The sequence below is a fragment of the Myotis lucifugus genome, unplaced genomic scaffold (assembly GCF_000147115.1).
Source record: "Myotis lucifugus unplaced genomic scaffold, Myoluc2.0 scaffold_195, whole genome shotgun sequence".
NCBI lineage: Eukaryota > Metazoa > Chordata > Mammalia > Chiroptera > Vespertilionidae > Myotis > Myotis lucifugus.
This window is the reverse complement of record NW_005871243.1, coordinates 2,240,420-2,256,974: the sequence shown is the minus strand read 5'-3', so window position 1 is coordinate 2,256,974 and position 16,555 is coordinate 2,240,420. Positions and strand designations below refer to the sequence as shown.

Sequence of the window (16,555 nt, the reverse complement as noted above, 5' to 3'; positions counted from 1 at the left end):
CAAGGCCAGGAAAGCCTCTCGGCTCCTGGATTGACCGGCTCGGCTTTGGAGAACTTTCTCCAAGAGGAGAAAGCTTTGGCTCAGCGGCACTAAGAGATAGAACCGAGAGCTCTCCTCCCTGGGGGTGGGGACGGGGTAGGAAGTGATCTCAGTTCTTTATTAACTGCCTCGATTAGGTCAAAACTGGACTCGACAAGTTCTCTCGCATTATGTCATTTAATTCCCACAAACACCCTGGAGGGAAGGAAGTATCTCTCATAAATATGAAGAAACCCAGGCTCCGAGCTTCAGTAATTTGCTGTTTCCACAGCTAATAAGTAGAAGAGCCAGGATGCAAGCCCACGCCTTCTGGCCTCCAGATCCCCTCCCGGCCCCCTCTGGGCCACCAGTTCCCCCTTGAATCTTGAAGTACAGCAGTTGGGAAAGTTGAGGTGTTGGTCAAAAGCAGCATTTCAAGCAGAGTCGCTGGGGCTCCCCTCCTGTGAGGGCCTCGGTTCTGGGAAGCCGGGAAGTCAGGGCGGTGCCCTCGGGACAGGGACAGGTGTGGGTTCCTTAGGGGTGGAGGTATTGCCAACCCAGCGGGAGACCCAAGCTCGAGGTTGAGGTCGGCATTATTTCTGTCAGAGAAATGAATGAAGCGAGTTTGTGCACAGGGAGAGCGGTGCCGGGGAAGCCCCACGGCAGATGGCACCACAGCTGTCTGCCCAGGAGAATGAAATGATCCCTGAGACCTAAAAGCAGCACAGGCATGCTTCATCCCAACCTAAATGCACACCTGAGGACACTGGGTAAGAAAAACAGGGTGTGTGTGTGTGTGTGTGTGTGTGTGTGTGTGTGTGTGAATCCTCACCCAAGGACATGCTTAGAGAGAGGAAGGGAGATTGAGAGAGAGAAACATCGATCGGTTGCCCTCTGTATGTGCCTGACCGGGGATTGAACCTGCTACCCAGGTATGTGCCCTGACTGGGAATCAACTGGCAACCTTTTGGTTCAACCAACTAAGCCACTCTAGCTGGGCAGGGTGGTTTTTTAAAAAACGTAATATGGAAATTTGCTCATGAATAAAGCAGTATACGTATAAATGCAATTCCAACCATCACTTTTTAATTCTGACCTTTACAAAGAGAGAAGGAAATTTTCCCACAGATCACCAGTTGAGTCCTACAAGTTATCTTTTCCCTCCGTTTACTTTTTGGCCTCTTCAAATTTTTTTGGCCGTGTACTAATTCAGTAATGGGAGGAAAACATCAAAATGTACAATTTTGTGAAGCTCCAAATGAGCTAAAGACTTGTCCCATTAGGTCTTTTTCCTCCCCGTCAGGACATCTGGCTGCCATGGAGACGAGCCCCCGTCAGGAAAAGATGCTCCTTCTCTTGTGGAAAGTGGAAGCCAAAGCAGCCGACACCAGCCCATGAAGCTCCTGTTCACAGTCGCTCGGCCTGGGCAGGTGTGGGGAGCTCCCCCTCACCTCTGAGCCTGAGGATCTTGCAACCTGAGGACAGAACAGAAGACAACATTCCCTTCATGAGACTCCCCTGTTCTTGGTGGACAAAGCAATATGTGGGCAAGGGCTCGAGCTCTGCACTCAGCCAGACCTGGGCTCTGACCCAGTGGTTTGGTCGCTGAAAACCTCGTGGCCGAGGTAAGCCAGGGAGCCTCTCTGAACCTCGATTCCTCCACTGTAAATAGGAGTAACAATAACGCCCGGGGTGTGAGGATAAAGTGAGATAACGTGTGTACAGTAAAGCGCATGGCGCAGGCTCTCAGTAAATGGAAACGGCTTATGAATGATTGATCTTGCCTGAAGAAGAATAGGCTGATGTTTATTATCTTTGGTTGAAAAGAAGAGAAAGTTCCCGGCTGGTGTTGCTCAGTGGATTGAACATCACCCATGGACTAAGACAAGCACATAGAACGCACAGGCTGCGTGGCCCCCCACCCCCCTCCGGCGTGAATTTGACATGCTTGGACTAAGAGGTCCTGGGTTCAGGGCACGTACCCGGGTTGCTGGCTTGATTCCCCAGTAGGGGTGTCCAGGAAGGAAGAAAGAGAGAGAGAGAGAGAGAGAGAGAGAGAGAGAGAGAGAGAGAGAGAAAGGAAGAAAGAAAGAAAGAAGAAAGAAAGAAAGAAAGAAAGAAAGAAAGAAAGAAAGAAAGAAAGAAAGAAAGAAAGGAAGAAAGAAAGAAAGGAAGGAAGGAAGGAAGAAGAAAGGGAGGGAAAGAAAAGGGAAAGTTTAGGAGAAGATGCGTCCCGGGTACAGATAGGACCCAGGCCTGTGGAAGAAAAAGAGAACCTGAACGAGAAGATGCGTCCCGGGTACAGATAGGACCCAGGCCTGTGGAAGAAAAAGAGAACCTGAACTTGAAGGCTTTGGACCCATTGGCAGGACCTGCCTGGTGATACGGTGCCGGAGGGAGTCTGAACAAGCTGACCGCCTCCGGCTGCCCTCTGGTGGCTGTGGCTCGGGGCTGTGCCGTGGGATTCCAGGTGACGGATCCCCCACACACACACACTTTTAAGAAAACCCCGGAGGTCCTGCCAGCAGCATCAGGGGTGACTTTGCTGCACTGTGAGCCCCCTGATGAGGAGAGTTTGCTCTCCCTCCTGTGAGAGGAACAAGCAGAACATCTGCTTCTGGGACTGGGTCCCTGTCTGACGCCCAGAGGGTGGGCGGCTGGAGGCTCTCGTCCAAGCTGATGAGTCTGAAGACCGGAATCTGGGGTGACCAACAGTGAGCAAAGGGCAGTCTCCCCAGGGTGCTGGCTGGGAGGGAGCCTGGAGCGGCCAGGAAAGGCCAGTCCTGTGGGCAGAGGCTCCGATCCAAGGGTGGGCCGAGGATTGTGCAGAAGGGTTGACCCCACTCCAGGCCTCCTCAGTCTCCGCCTGCCCACGTGTGGGAGGGGCACAGGGGAGGTGGTAGCCCGGCTGCTGCAGTCATGGCCTGGACACCAGCACTCGTGACTCACTCCCCTCCGCCTCGGCCCTGAACTTGAATTGCAGTCCTTGCCTGACCTCTGAAGGGCATGCCCTCGCCCCCACCCAGCATGCCGGAGCCACGGGCGTGATCCCCGATATCAGCAGCTGGGATGGTTACCATGTCTGGAGGACCCATGGGTGCCAATGCCTATTCTAAGTGTTTACCATAGAAGGGGCCTTGCTCAAGTCCACACTCGAGAAGGTGACAGAGCCAAGATTCTCCGCATTGCTCCCCAAGGCCGTTACGCCAGCCAGCCAGCCCTCGAGCCTCCTGCGTTCTCCAAGGCAGCCCCCATCTCTGACCTTTCCTCTCGGCGTCCCCAAAGCACCCTGCCAAGCTCCCCCTTCCTGCTCTGTGGCGGGGAGACGCTTGCTGGGGGTGCACACCTGGGCGAGCACCGTCCCCTGTTCCGAGGCACCCAGCTCAGCCCGGGTCTGGGGAGAGGACTGGGCTCTCTGGGAGCCTGGGGCAGACCACTCCCCAAAGCCATCACCTCTGACAGACAGATATACAGAGCCTCCTTTGGGTCCCATCAGTGAGATCTAGAAGTCAGGGGGTCACCGTTGCTCAACCCCACTTACCTCTCGGAGCATCCCGTGGAAGGGGGAGTGGGGAGACCTGCCCGGGCTGTGGCCACAGTGGCAGCGGCTGGCCTCACAGCAGCCTGAGCAGTGTCCTCCCAGATCATTCCACACAGGACAGGAGAGCCTCATCTGGAGGGGCTGAGGGGTGGTCCCACCCACAGGAGACCACACCGCCACGCCTGCCGCAGCTGCAACTCACAGGCTGCCCTCAGAGCCAGGAGAGGCAGGCCTGGGCCCCTCTTCTTCAGACACAGGTGAGGGCTGTGCGCAGTGGGTGTCATGGACACTGTGGGGTCAGTAGGGGAGGTGGGGCTGCCCAGTGGGTGATGACCTTCAGTGGGTCTGGCATGTCATTCATCAGGGAAAAGGCCTGTCCCTTCCACTGGAAATGGGGTAGCAGTTAGACAGACACGAGCAGAGCAAGGACGATGGGCCAGGTGCAGAAGGTCACCAGGGCATTTAGGGGAGACACAAACATTTAGTTTGGGAAGAAACGCAGAGCAAGCATTGGAGATAAGTTTGTTAATCAGAACCTCGCCCTGGGGACCCCTCTCCACCCTAGAACGCCTCCGGTCATGCAGGTGGGATTCTCCTGACCTTTTCTCCCCTGGTACATGGTGAAGCCATGTGGTAGGCCCCCACCCCTAGAGGAAAACAAGGGGGCCGGAGGAAGCCCCATCTAACTTCCAGGCAAGGACAGAAGATGACCGGACAGGCCCTGATAAGTCAGCTGGAAGAGGAAAGCATTTAACCCCCGTTCCGAGGGGCTGAAAGGAGCCCTAGCCCACACCCAGGGCATCTTGAAATTCCTCTCCGAGTGTACTTTCTCTTTGCTTGCCCAATAAATCTCTAGCGAGTCTGAGTCTTGGCTCTGAATTCTTTTCTCAGCCAGAACTCAAGAACCGAGGTTGCTGAACCCAGGTCTCATCTGACCCCACAGGTCAGACACCTGGTGATGGGAAGAGGCCAGGGCAGGCCAGAGCGGCTTTGTCAGGTGGTCCCCAGAGGGGCTCGCTGTCAGTGGGCAGGACACAGGGCAGCCGCTGACCAGGAACAGGCTGAGAGAAATAGCTGAGAAGAGGGAACCTAGGCCAATGTCACCTAACAGCTCCATTATCTGTTGTCAACCTCCTAGTCGTTAACATCTTAGTTTCTAAAAAATAGCTTAGTTTTCTATTAATATATTAATTGACTACTATTATGGACTAAATGTTTGTGTCTCCCCTACAATTCATATGTTGAAACCTTACTCCCCAATGAATGGTGTTAGGAGGTGGGGCTTTGGGAGGTGATTAGGATTAGATGAGGTCATATGGGTGGGGCCCTCGTGAATGGGGTCAGTGCCCTTATCCGTGTCACAAGAGTTTGCTTCCTCTCCGGTGAGGACACCGGAGGCCAGTGGTCTGCATGACTGGGCTCTCACCAGAACCCGACCCTACTGGCACCTGATGTCAGATTTCCAGCCTCCGGAACCATGAGAAATAAATGCCTGTTGTTGGTGAGCCACCCGATCTATGGTCCGTTGTGACAGCAGCCTAAACTGAGACAGCCACTAGCATCCTAGTCAGCAGCAAACCCATAGGTTCCCCTTAGTGAAGGCAGGAGACTTCTTAGTTCTCAGCCCCTTCATCATTACCTGCAACACCTTAACTCCACACCTACACCTTTGTGGGCTGCTCGATTGTCTGCCTATCATCTTTAGCAAGAAAAAAATTTAAATTATCAACATAAAACCCCCTAAACCTCCCTGTTCTCACACCGCTGGCTTTATTTCTCGTTCCCATAGTCTGCTCCCCTGGAGGAGGGAGCAGGGGAGGGAGTTCTGTTCCACTCAGGTCCAGACCCAGGCAGGGGTTAGGATGATGGAGGCTCCACCATCTTTAGCTCTTGCCCTGGACATTGACACCCAGCTTGCAGACCTGGGGGTGGGGGTGGGGGCGGGGAGGAGAGATGGACGTTCATAAGGAGGTGTTTATGAGTCAGGTCTGGAAGAGGTCTGTGAAGGGGTTCAAAGCAGGCCTCCCCAAGATGGGCTACTTCGGCATGTGAGTTATTTTGAGACCCTGTGGGCTCACTACCTCTCCCTCAAAGAATTTAAATTTGGGGCCTCGCCCGTAATAAGAGTTATCACCAGAGATAACTTTATATGAGACCTATCGGTGGGGCAGGAAAAACTCATCAGGGAACATCTGTTCTTACCATCCTGCAATGACCTCCTGCCCCTGAAGGCCCCGGGGCTGACCTCATCCCTGGCTCAGAGTGTCCTCTAGGCGTCCCCTTTCTGTCTCGGAACCCCTGTGCGCGTGGGTCTCTCGCCTGCACGCAGGGCTCCCATCCATGTGTATGCAATTAAATTTGGTCATTTTCTCTTGTTGCTCTAATCTGTCTCGTGGCAATTTAATTATTAGAGCAGCCGAAGGAGCCTGGGAGGGTAGAGGAACGTGGTCCTCCCCCCACATGCATCACTTCTGCCTGCTTCTCTCTGCCGGATTCAGTCACTGCCTTCAGGGCTGGCAGATGTGGGCCCTGCCGGGCAGCCACTTCCCAGACACGACTTGCAGGAGGCAAGGGGAACCCGTCTGGTGGGCAGCTAGTTGCCTCTGCCACCGGATCAGTCCTTATTTCCAAACTCTTGATTGTCAGTGTGTATCTTATCTTCTAAATGTCGCAGTTGTCTGCTAACGCCTGGGTTTACAGACATCTCCCCAGTGACAACTGTCTACCTTCTAACTCAGTGAGAGCTGCTGGTTGTGGCTGCAGCATGGCTGGCAGTTGCAGACTCATGCATCCCTACCCTGCCCGTGGCCGCCCTGCCTTCTGTCCTAGACTCCAGCCTCACCCATGAGCTGTGTGAAATCGCAGACCAACTTTGTGTCAGTGTATAAATGACCAATTTTAACTCCAAACGTTTGTTTGTTGGTCCCCAACTCTCCCCACTCTCCTTCCTCCGCGAGACTCACATGTTGGCTTTTGGAGTGGGTTTGGAGTGTTGTTGTTTTTTTGGTTTGGAGGGTGTGGGGCATTTTGAAAGGTAGAGAAAGGCATGCTTCCCAGATGCCCTCAGACAACCTGGGAAATTCCTCAGATTCCTGCTTCCCGAGGGTCACGGCTGTTGACAGGGTGGACACGTGACACATCCCTAAATGCTGCACTGTGAATTTGTCCTGGCGACTTACACCTCACCCCCACTCCACCTCGACACGCATCCACACACACACCACCCACAACACATGTTCACATACACACACACACAAAACATAGAACGCAAACATATCACACCACACACACATCCGACACCACATACACAAAACACATCGCATACACATGCACCACATACACCACACCTACAACACATGTTCACATACACACATACGCACACAGCATAGAACACAACCACACCACACACATGCAACACACACCCAGACACCACACACAAAAAACACATAGCACACACACACACCACAGTCAAAGGTCTGCTTTGGGGGGGGGGGGGCACTTGGTCATTTAATTAATTAATTATGTATTTTTTATTGATTTCAGAGCGGAAGGGAGAGGGAGAGAGAGATAGGAACATCAATGGTGAAAGAGAATCATTGATCGGCTGCCTTCTGCACACCCCACACTGGGGATGGAGTCCACAACCCAGGCATGTGCCTGACCGGGAATTGAATGGTAACCTCCTGGTTCATAGGTTGATGCTCAATCACTGAGCCATGCCGGCCGGGATTGTCACTTACTTTTGTCTGATAGGATAAGCCTCACAGCCATGTAAGTGGGGAGTTGTGGGAAGCAAATTAGTCTTGAGAATTAATCTAAGTCACAGCTGTTTGTCAGGGAAGTGCCTAAGGCTCAGTTCAAGGTGGACAGAATGACCCTTTCTGGGCCAGAACTAAAAACCACTGGATGGTGGAATAATAGCAGAGACTGGCAAACCGTGGCCCAAACATCTGGCTCACCACCTGTGTTTGTAAATAAAGTTTTATTGGCACACTGCCATGCTAAATTACTTATGAATTGTCTGTGGCTGTTTTTGCATAGTTGCCTAGTTGTGATAGAGACTCTATCTTATCTGTCTTCTAAATGTCGCAGTTGTCTGCTAACACCTGGGTTTACAGACATCTCCCCAGTGACAACTGTCTACCTTCTAACTCTGCGAGAGCTGCTGGTTGTGGCTGCAGCACAGCTGGCAGTTGCAGACTCATGCATCCCTACCCTGCCCGTGGCCGCCCTGCCTTCTGTCCTAGACTCCAGCCTCACCCATGAGATGTGTGAAATCGCAGACCGACTTTGTGTCAGTGTATAAATGACCGATTTTAACTCCAAATGTTTGTTTGTTGGTCCCCAACTCTCCCCACTCTCCTTCCCCTGCGAGACTGGCCCTGAACAGAGAAAGTTTACTGTCTCTTGGAATGATGGAGGGGGCATTGGACTTGGGGGCTCCAAAAATTTGGAGCTTTGGCATCTCCAAGCCTCAGTTTCTTTATCTGCAAAATGGAGTGGTAATGCCCATTCTACCCAGTTGTCATGAGTATTGAACAGGTATGTTTATTATGCCTCTTGTATTATTTTTAGTGGTTATTAGATATTACAACATGCAACCTTAACTGATAACAGTCTTCCTTGAGTTAATGTTGTGCCACTTCACAGACGAGATACAAATAGGACTGAACTTACAACAAGATCCCCTCCTGGCCCAGCTGGCGTGGCTCAGTGGTAGAGCATCGACCTATGAACCAGAAGGTCTCGGTTTGATTCCCAGTCAGGGCACATGCCCGGGCTGCGGGCTCAATCCCCAGTGTGGGGCGTGCAGAAGGCAGCCGATCAATGATTCTCAGCATTGATGTTTCTATCTCTCCCTCTCCCTTTATTTTTGAAATCAATATATATATATACCAAATACTTCCATCGCTAATAGGATCTCTCCTGCTGAGCCCAGCCCTGAGCCCCGAAAACCACTAATCTGTTCTTCATCTCTATAAATGTGTCATTTCAAGAATGTTATGTAAATGGAATCATATGGTATGTAACCTTTGGGATTGGCTTTTCTTACTCAACACAATTCCCTTGAAATTCATCCAAGCTGTTACATTTGTCAATAGTTCATTCCGTTTTATTACTGAGGTGTATCCAGGGTATGCACATGCTGTAGTTTGTATAGCCATCCACCCTTTAAAGCACAGCTCAGTGGTTTCCAGTCGGGGCTATTGTCAATGAAGCTGCTGTGAACATGCGTGTGCGCGTTTTGTGTAAACATAGGTTTTTATTTCTCTGGGATAAATGCCAACAGTGCGAATCCTGGGTCATGTGATAATTGTATGTTTACTGGCATGCTTTTGAGTTCACCGATTCTTTCTTCTCCTGTGTCCAGTCTACTGTTGAACTTACGCAATGAATTCTTCAATTCAGATACTCTATACTTCGATTGAAATTTTTCCATTGTTTTTTTTAAAGTTTTTATTTTTCTGTTGAATTACTCCATATTTTACTATATTTGTCTATCCTTTTCTATAAATTCCTCATCATATTTAAATAGTTATTTTTTAAATCCCTTGACTGCTGATCCCAACATGTGGGTTATCTGTGGGTTTGCTTCTGTTTTTTGCCTCTTTTTCTCTAATCTCATGGCACCCAGAAGCCCTGGTTAAGGTCAACAACGTCATGTTCTCCACCCCAAACACGAAGAGGAACTGGACTTGGGGGCTTCACTTTTCAGAGTGAAGTCATGTGTCACCTCTCACTTGGGAATGTGGGAATTGCCAGCTCGTGGAGGCACCCATAATGGGGACACGTGGTTAGTGGGGGGACGTGGATTACAGGCTGGGCTCAGTGTGAGCCCCTGCGGCAGGCTCCTGGGGATGCAGTGTGCCCTCCCGCGAGAGAACTTGTGTCTCTGCACCCCGATTATGGACAGGCATTGGCATAGATCAGCGATGGGGAAACTTTTTTCTCCCAAGGGCCATTTGGACATTTATAACATTATTCGTGGGCCATACAAAGTCATCAACTTAAAACTTAGCCCTAGCCGGTTTGGCTCCGTGGATAGAGCGTCAGCCCATGGACTGAAGGGTCCCGAGTTTGATTCCAGTCAAGCACATGTACCTGAGTTGCAGGCTCAACCCCCAGGCCTGGTCCCAGTGGGTCCGGACGGGTGTGGGAGGCAACCAGTCGATTTGTCTTTCTCACATCGATGTTTCTCTCTCTGTCTCTCCCCCTCCCTTCTACTCTCTCTTTAAAAAAAAAAAAAAAAAAAATCAGTGGGAAAATATCCTTTGGTTAGGATTAACAACAACAATAAAAAATTAGCCTGCTATGTTTGGTCAAACACTTCATTAGCTCACCCCTAATGCCTTGGCAGGGCCAGACTAAAGGATTTCACGGGCCTTATATGGCTGTGGGCCTGAGGCCCCACCCCTGGCCCAGACTGTGAGTAAGACTGACCTTGGCCTCTAGGCAATAAACACTGGAGCTGTTTGTGGCACTCCCGTCAGTTCCAGCTGTGTCCATTGAGTCCTCGCGGAGATGAGGCAGGTGTGCAGGAGGTCTATTGGAGAAAGTGCCTGTGCAGGAGGGGGGTGGGGGGAGGAGGCTTGGAGAGCCCTCAGACTGAGATGTAGGTCCACCCCTGGGAAGGAGAGAAGGAAGGAAGGTCTTAGACAGCTGTCTAAAGCAGCGCCCTGATCAAGGTGCGGGTCAGGGAGCCCCCACATCCCAGGACCGGCCTGCCTTAGTGTCCCCGCCACGGTCAGCGTGGGCTGGGAGCAGCCGTGGGAGGTGTGGCCTCAGCACACCTGGGTTTGGAGGGTGACATCCGGGCATCAGGCAGTTGTCCTCTGATCACAAGGCCCTCGGGGGCCCAGAGGGCCAGTGGTCCTTTCCCAGCCCTGCCCCTGTGGGTAGGAAGCCTGGGGCCTGAGGGACCCCAGCCAGGTCAGTTCTCAAGTAGGTGGGGCTGCAGGAGGGAGGCAGGAGTCCCCACCCGGGCCTCCCTGGAAGGTCACCCAGGACGGCCAGCCCACAGGGGTTTCAGTGGCACTTGAACGTCGATGAGGGTTGGATGTCTTTAGAGAATGGTTCTCAACCTTCTGGCCCTTTAAATACAGTTCCTCATGTTGTGACCCCCCATACAATTATTTTCGTTGCTACTTCATAACTGTAATGTTGCTACTGTTATGAATCGTCATGTAAATATCTGATATGCAGAATGGTCTTAGGTGACCCCTGTGAAAGGGTCATTCGACCGCCAAAGGGGTCGCGACCCACAGGTTGAGAACCGCTGCTTTAGAGGCAATCAAACCATGAAATCATTTTCAACACAAAAGGCCCATTTATTTTGACAAGAAAAAAATAGTGGCTCCAACCAGCCTTCAGATGTGGCCGCACCCCTTGGCTGCCTGCTGTGTCTATGCTCCACCGGGCAGAGCAAATCCTTTCCACCTTTTTTTATATACGTAGGATGGAGATTAGAGTATTCCCTACTTCTCAGCATTTCCCCCTTTGAGCTCCCAGTAGACTGGCTGAGCCAAACTGAGGAGCTTGACACACAGCATTGGCCTCAGGGCTACGTTTTCTCTCCTAAATGGTTGAGGCTTAAAGAAGAAGAGCTGGTGGGAAGGCCGTCAGCAGTTGTGAAATCAGGGACAAAAATACACAGGGCAGCCTTCCTTCCTGCCCGCAGGGCTCCCTCTCTCCAGGTGGTGGCCGCTCTCCCAGGTATGGGAACCTCCTCGGGTCAGGTTCTCCAGCCCCTGAGGTGTCCTCAGGCCGCCCTCAAACCCTGAGGTGCCTCTTTCACAGTTCACACCCCAACCATGTTGACTAATGGAAATGTCACAGGCACTTTTATTCTGTTTGATGTTGCTTTATACAGGCAGCACAGATGTCCCCTCTGACATCTTTATCACCCAACGAAACTAGGTCCAGCCCCCCATCCCAGGAGACCGGGGAAGTCGCACCCTCTCCCCGCCCTGAAACTGCCCGGCCCATGACCTCCAGTCTGCAAAGCCCGCGGACACATACGTCACATCCTCCTCTCACATATGTCGCGTGTAGAGGGTGGTGCTGGGCACAGCGGGTGCTGAGCACAGTGGGTGCTGTGACGTGTGGGCGACCACGCCTGTTCTTGTTCTTGCTATGACCCATCAGCGGCCTGAAACGCTGCCCGCAGTGGGATGGGAACCAGGGGAAAGCAAGGCGGACATCCTCGGTGTAGGTGAGGTCCAGACAGCCCGTCGTTTCTGCAGCCTGGTGGGATTCTCGAGACTACGCGTGCCTCGTGGGTGTGCGGCTCGCACAGGTGTGAAAGGGTTTCCAAGCTGTCCATTGCCAAGGTGTAATAGCCAAAGCGTGGACACAAAGACCGTGAGCGGGAGACTGGTTACAAACTGCATGACTCACCCGAAATGTTAGCGGAGGCAGCACATTTGAAATGGTGTGCAAAGATTTCCAAGGGTAAGAGTAAAAAGCAAGGGGCAGTGCAGTCTCACGTTCTGTGTTAAAGTGTGTATACACACACACACACACACACACACACACATACACACACACACACACATGGCCCTACTGGTAGATGGTTTGGCTCAGCTGGTTGAGGTCAACTAGGAACCAGGAGTTCTCAGTTTGATTCCTGGTCAGGGCACATGCCCGGGTTGTGGGCTCGATCCCCAATGTGGGGCATGCAGGAGGCAGCCAATGATTCTCTCTCATCATTGATGTTTCTATTTCTCCCTCTCCCTTCCTCTCTGAAATCTATTAAAACACACAAAGAATTCACATGCCTGTGCACTTTGGTGATACAATGGTGTTGTCTCTGACGGGGTCACTGGTTGCCTGAGGCTCAGAGGTGGGAGACATTTTCCTTTCTCCCTGTGCTTGTTTGCACCTTTGAATTTGAAGCCATATACATGTCTCGCTTATTTAGAAAAAAAAGAGTAAGCAGACAGCAGCTGATTCAGAAATCAGTACTCCAGTCCCTGTGTCCCCGGAGGGGCTGGGCGGGGCCAGCGGGCATCCCCCCTACCCCCCACCGTGGGTGTGCGGGGAGCCACGTGGGGCCTGTGGCTAGGCACATGCCTCCACCTGGGTCTTCCTGTGTGGCGGAGGCCGCAGCAGGGCGGAGGCTGGGGAGAGTAGGCACAGCTGCCTGGCACAGGCGGCACACGCAGGGCAAGGTCACGGTCCTGGTATCTGGGTCTGGCTGGGCAGCTTTTCAGGGCAGACAGTCAGGACACAAAGCCTCACTATGAGCATCAGGAAAGGCCCTCCATCGAAGCTGCTTGCCACCATTCACGGGGCAATTCACAGTGGAACTCGGGGCAGAGCAGCCCAAGGCTCAGGAAGCAGATTTGGAGGGGCCACGGTTTCCTGGCCCGCTCCAGGCATCAGTGGGGTGGAAAGAGCCCAGAGGAACCTGGGTTCTTAATTCTTCATCCATCTGCGCAGCTGAAGTATAAAGATCCTTTTCAGAGCTCTCCCTGAGCTGGCTCTCCAGCCGCAGGACACACACAGCATTGTGTGCGGGGACATTCCCCATCGCCAGCAAAAGGGACAGAAAGGCCCTTTCAGTTAACTGCAAAATAAGCAGGGCTCTGTCCAGAGACAGGGCCCCTGCCTCGTGGGCTCCTGGTAACTCACAGGCTGTTTGAGCACAGTTTACTGCCTACGGTCTATTGCATTAGGGTTTTTCAAATGCCCTTTGGTCAACAATTCTTTATGCACACCTATATGCAAAACATATTAGTATATGTCTGCGTGCAAACAGCTGTTCTTCAAATATCCTTTATACATTCAAATGTACAGGTATTTATATGTAGTCATCCTCTTGACTAGCTATATAGAAGATCTATGAGGTAGATGGAATATTTAGTACAAGGTAACAAGATCTACAGGTTGGCAGTGACATACAGAGCTATTAGAGTAGTAACATAGCTTTGTATCCTTTCTTTGTTTCTCCAAATCTGAGTCATCTTTCAGTCCAGTTAATTCTTTCCACTTACAGATGGTAACACTTGTACTCCCTTTTCTGCTGTGACTCATTCATTCATTCACCAAGCATTCTGAGGGGCCTGCCATGTGCCAAGTGCTGTTCTAGGTTCCTGGGGTATAGCAATGAACAGTGTGGTCGGCGATCCATGGCCAGAGGCTTGCATTCTAGTGAGGAGACAGATGTCCACTGTGGTGTCAGAGGAGGACAGGGATGGAGAGAGGGGACTTTCTGGAGAGGTGACCTTTGAGTGCAGATCTGAAGGTTATAAGCCAGGGAGTCCCATGGATATCAAGGTTGTAGGCAGGAGAAGTGGCAACCCCCTTGCTCACTCTAGTTACATTGCATTCATTGGCAAAAGCCAGCCCTGGTTAGACCCAACTCACCACCCACCACACACCCACATCTGCGGAAAACCATGCCACCGTGCTGGCTGGCCTCGTTGAAATTTATGCCCAGAATCTCGGTGGAGGGTGGGAGCAAGTGGGAGCCTTCGTGCTTCCATCACACATGCTTTCTAGGCGGTGGGCTCTTACTCCCCAGATGGCCAAGCCCCACCAGCTACTCTCCTGGCTTCACTCTCAGCTGACGCCTTCCCATTTCCCTCAGTAATCTGAAGAGCCACCGACCGCTCCAAGATTCCAACACTCATGTACTTACCTACTTCATTCTTGCCCAAATCCTTCCTCCTGCACTCCAGGCAGGCCAAGATGGGCCTGGAGGCAGGAGGGGACCAAAGAGTTGGCAACTGCCCAACTAGGATGCAAAGAGAAGGCTGACTTGCAGGAGGCCCTGGCTGGAGCATGTGGCTGCTGCACAGGCTTACCAGCTGTCAGCACTGGATGCACGGGAAGCTGGCCCTGGGCTTGTAGACTTTGTGTCCCCAGTGCTTTATCAGCTACACCCCCAGAACTCGGGGTTCAGGCGAAGTGGGCCACAGCCTTCCACTCCGATAGATGTCCTCACTGCCGCCGTGCTCGAAGGAAGCATGGCACTCGGGCTCTAGACCGGTGGCTCCCAAGTGTGGCTCCTGAGCCAGCAGCATCGGCACCACCGGGCAACTTGTTAGGGATGCACATTCCTGGGCCCCCCCTAGAGCAGCTGCTGAGTCGAAACTCTGGGGGGGGGTGGGTTCCCAGCCATGTGCTCCCGAGGAATCCTAAGGCATTTGGAACCACGGACCGGACCAGTTCCAGGTGATACTGACGCTGCTGGTTCCAGGACCCACTTTGAGAACCACTGCTCTAGAAATGTTGTCAGCAAATTACTCAGTTTATGAGTCATCGTGTTGTTCATTAACAAGTATTACTGAATCCCTAAGGCTGTAATAATGTTTAATAATAATTACCTCTGAGTAAGGGGATTGCGGGCAACTTTTAAAAAAGTATCTCTATTGTTCAAAGTTGTTATAAACACGGATTGCTTTTGTAGATAAAAATGAAAAGAATTTAAAATAAGAATATCTTATTCTAGTATACTTCTTTACAGCTGTGCTCCTCAGACTTAATTGTACAAATAAACCACTCAGCCTCCAGGAAGAGGTGACTGAGCAGAGATGGGAAGGGTGAGCACTGAGAAGTTCAAGGTGAGGCCCTGTCCACTCCAGGAAGCTCGGGCAGCCAGAGAACGGGGTGGAAAGGCCCCCACGCCAGTTCCAGGGAACCGTGCAGGAAGGCGGTGCAGGGAGTCAGTGTCAGTCTAGGTCCAGGGTCAGCATGGAGGGTGTGGACAAAAAAGGGTTCTATGGAAAGTAATCTCCAAGGGTGATCTGATCATAAATTCTCAGCGAGGCACGTCATGGAGGGCAGTCATGCACCAGGCGTGTAACCTTAGTAAAAGGCTTCTCTTTGCCGTAAGCAAGCCCGTCCCTTGTCTCTGTGCACCCCTCCTAGAGCGAGATCAACCTCAAGAGAGCATGTGATACTTATTTGTTTTCTTAAATATTTTTATTGATTTCAGAGAGGAAAAGAGAGGGAGAGAGAGATAGAAACATCAATGATGAGAGAACCATTGATCGGCTGCCTCCTGCACGCCCCACACTGGAGATCAAGCCCGCAGCCCCCGCATGTGCCCTGACTGGGAATGGAACCGTGACCTCTGGGTTCATAGGTCAACATTGGACCTCTGAGCCACGCCAGCCTAGCAGGACAGCACCCGATCTTAACTGTCCTGTAACCCATCCTCGCCCTGCTTCCTCCCACCTTCAGGTCATCTTCCTTAGGTTTCCTCCCGAATTCCAAATGCATAAAAGAAGCTGCAAACTGTCATTTTCTTGGAAGCATTTGTCTGTTAAAATCCCGCCTCCAGGCGTATCCTCTATTTGACTCCAGTTAATTTTTATAAACATTCTCCACAGGTTTGGATGGTCTTAGTTGACGAGGGTTTAAGCAGGGAAGTGACTGGCCTGGCATTTGCCTTGGGATCACTCTGAGCTGCTGTGCAGAAAATGAAACCTCTTACCTGGGAGGTGGTGCCCGCCCACCCGGCCCCCAGTGGATCTACTTGGGGGTCAGGAATACCCACAGGAATAAGGAGCCACCAGGGCCCGCGTTTTTATTGCTGCTCTGAGGACCTCAAACCCGCGCTCCAGGAACATAACTTTTCCCTTTTCAGAGGACTTGGCTCCATCAGGCTTTGCTGGTAACGGCGGCTTCTTGGACACGTCCCCCTCTGCGCCTTAGTCCCCCCACCTGTCCAAGAAGACGTCGGGCCAGCCCTCGGGTGACACGCCGGGACTCCGCTCCTGCACTTCGGACAAGTTGGGCAGCGGGCACCGCCTGGTCAGAGGAAGCGTCCCGGGGCACACGCGGGGCGGGCTTCCTGCCCGGGAAACTGAGGCACGGCGGGGCGAGCAGCGTGCGCCTTTGAGACTCCTGCACCCTGTAAACCCGCCGCCTGGGGGCCACGCAGGCCGCCCAGGCGCGGAGGCCCGCCCAGCGCTGCGGGGGGGGGGAGGGTGGCAAGTGGGAGGCGGAGCGCCCAGACTCGCAGGGGGCGGCGGTGGCAGCAGGAAA

The 16,555-nt window shown here is 52.4% G+C and overlaps 1 long non-coding RNA gene across 1 annotated transcript in view; it reads right to left on the bottom strand.

The window, feature by feature from the left end:
- Nucleotides 1-1,082: 1,082 nt before the first annotated feature.
- The window catches only part of LOC106698548, a 17,997-nt gene continuing 2,524 nt past the window's right edge, over nucleotides 1,083-16,555 (bottom strand). The window contains exons 3-4 of the long non-coding RNA XR_001349887.2: nucleotides 10,001-10,184; nucleotides 1,083-1,493 (exon numbers count right to left, since the gene is read on the bottom strand). This is a non-coding gene — a long non-coding RNA (uncharacterized LOC106698548). The remainder of the gene's footprint in view (nucleotides 1,494-10,000; nucleotides 10,185-16,555) is intronic.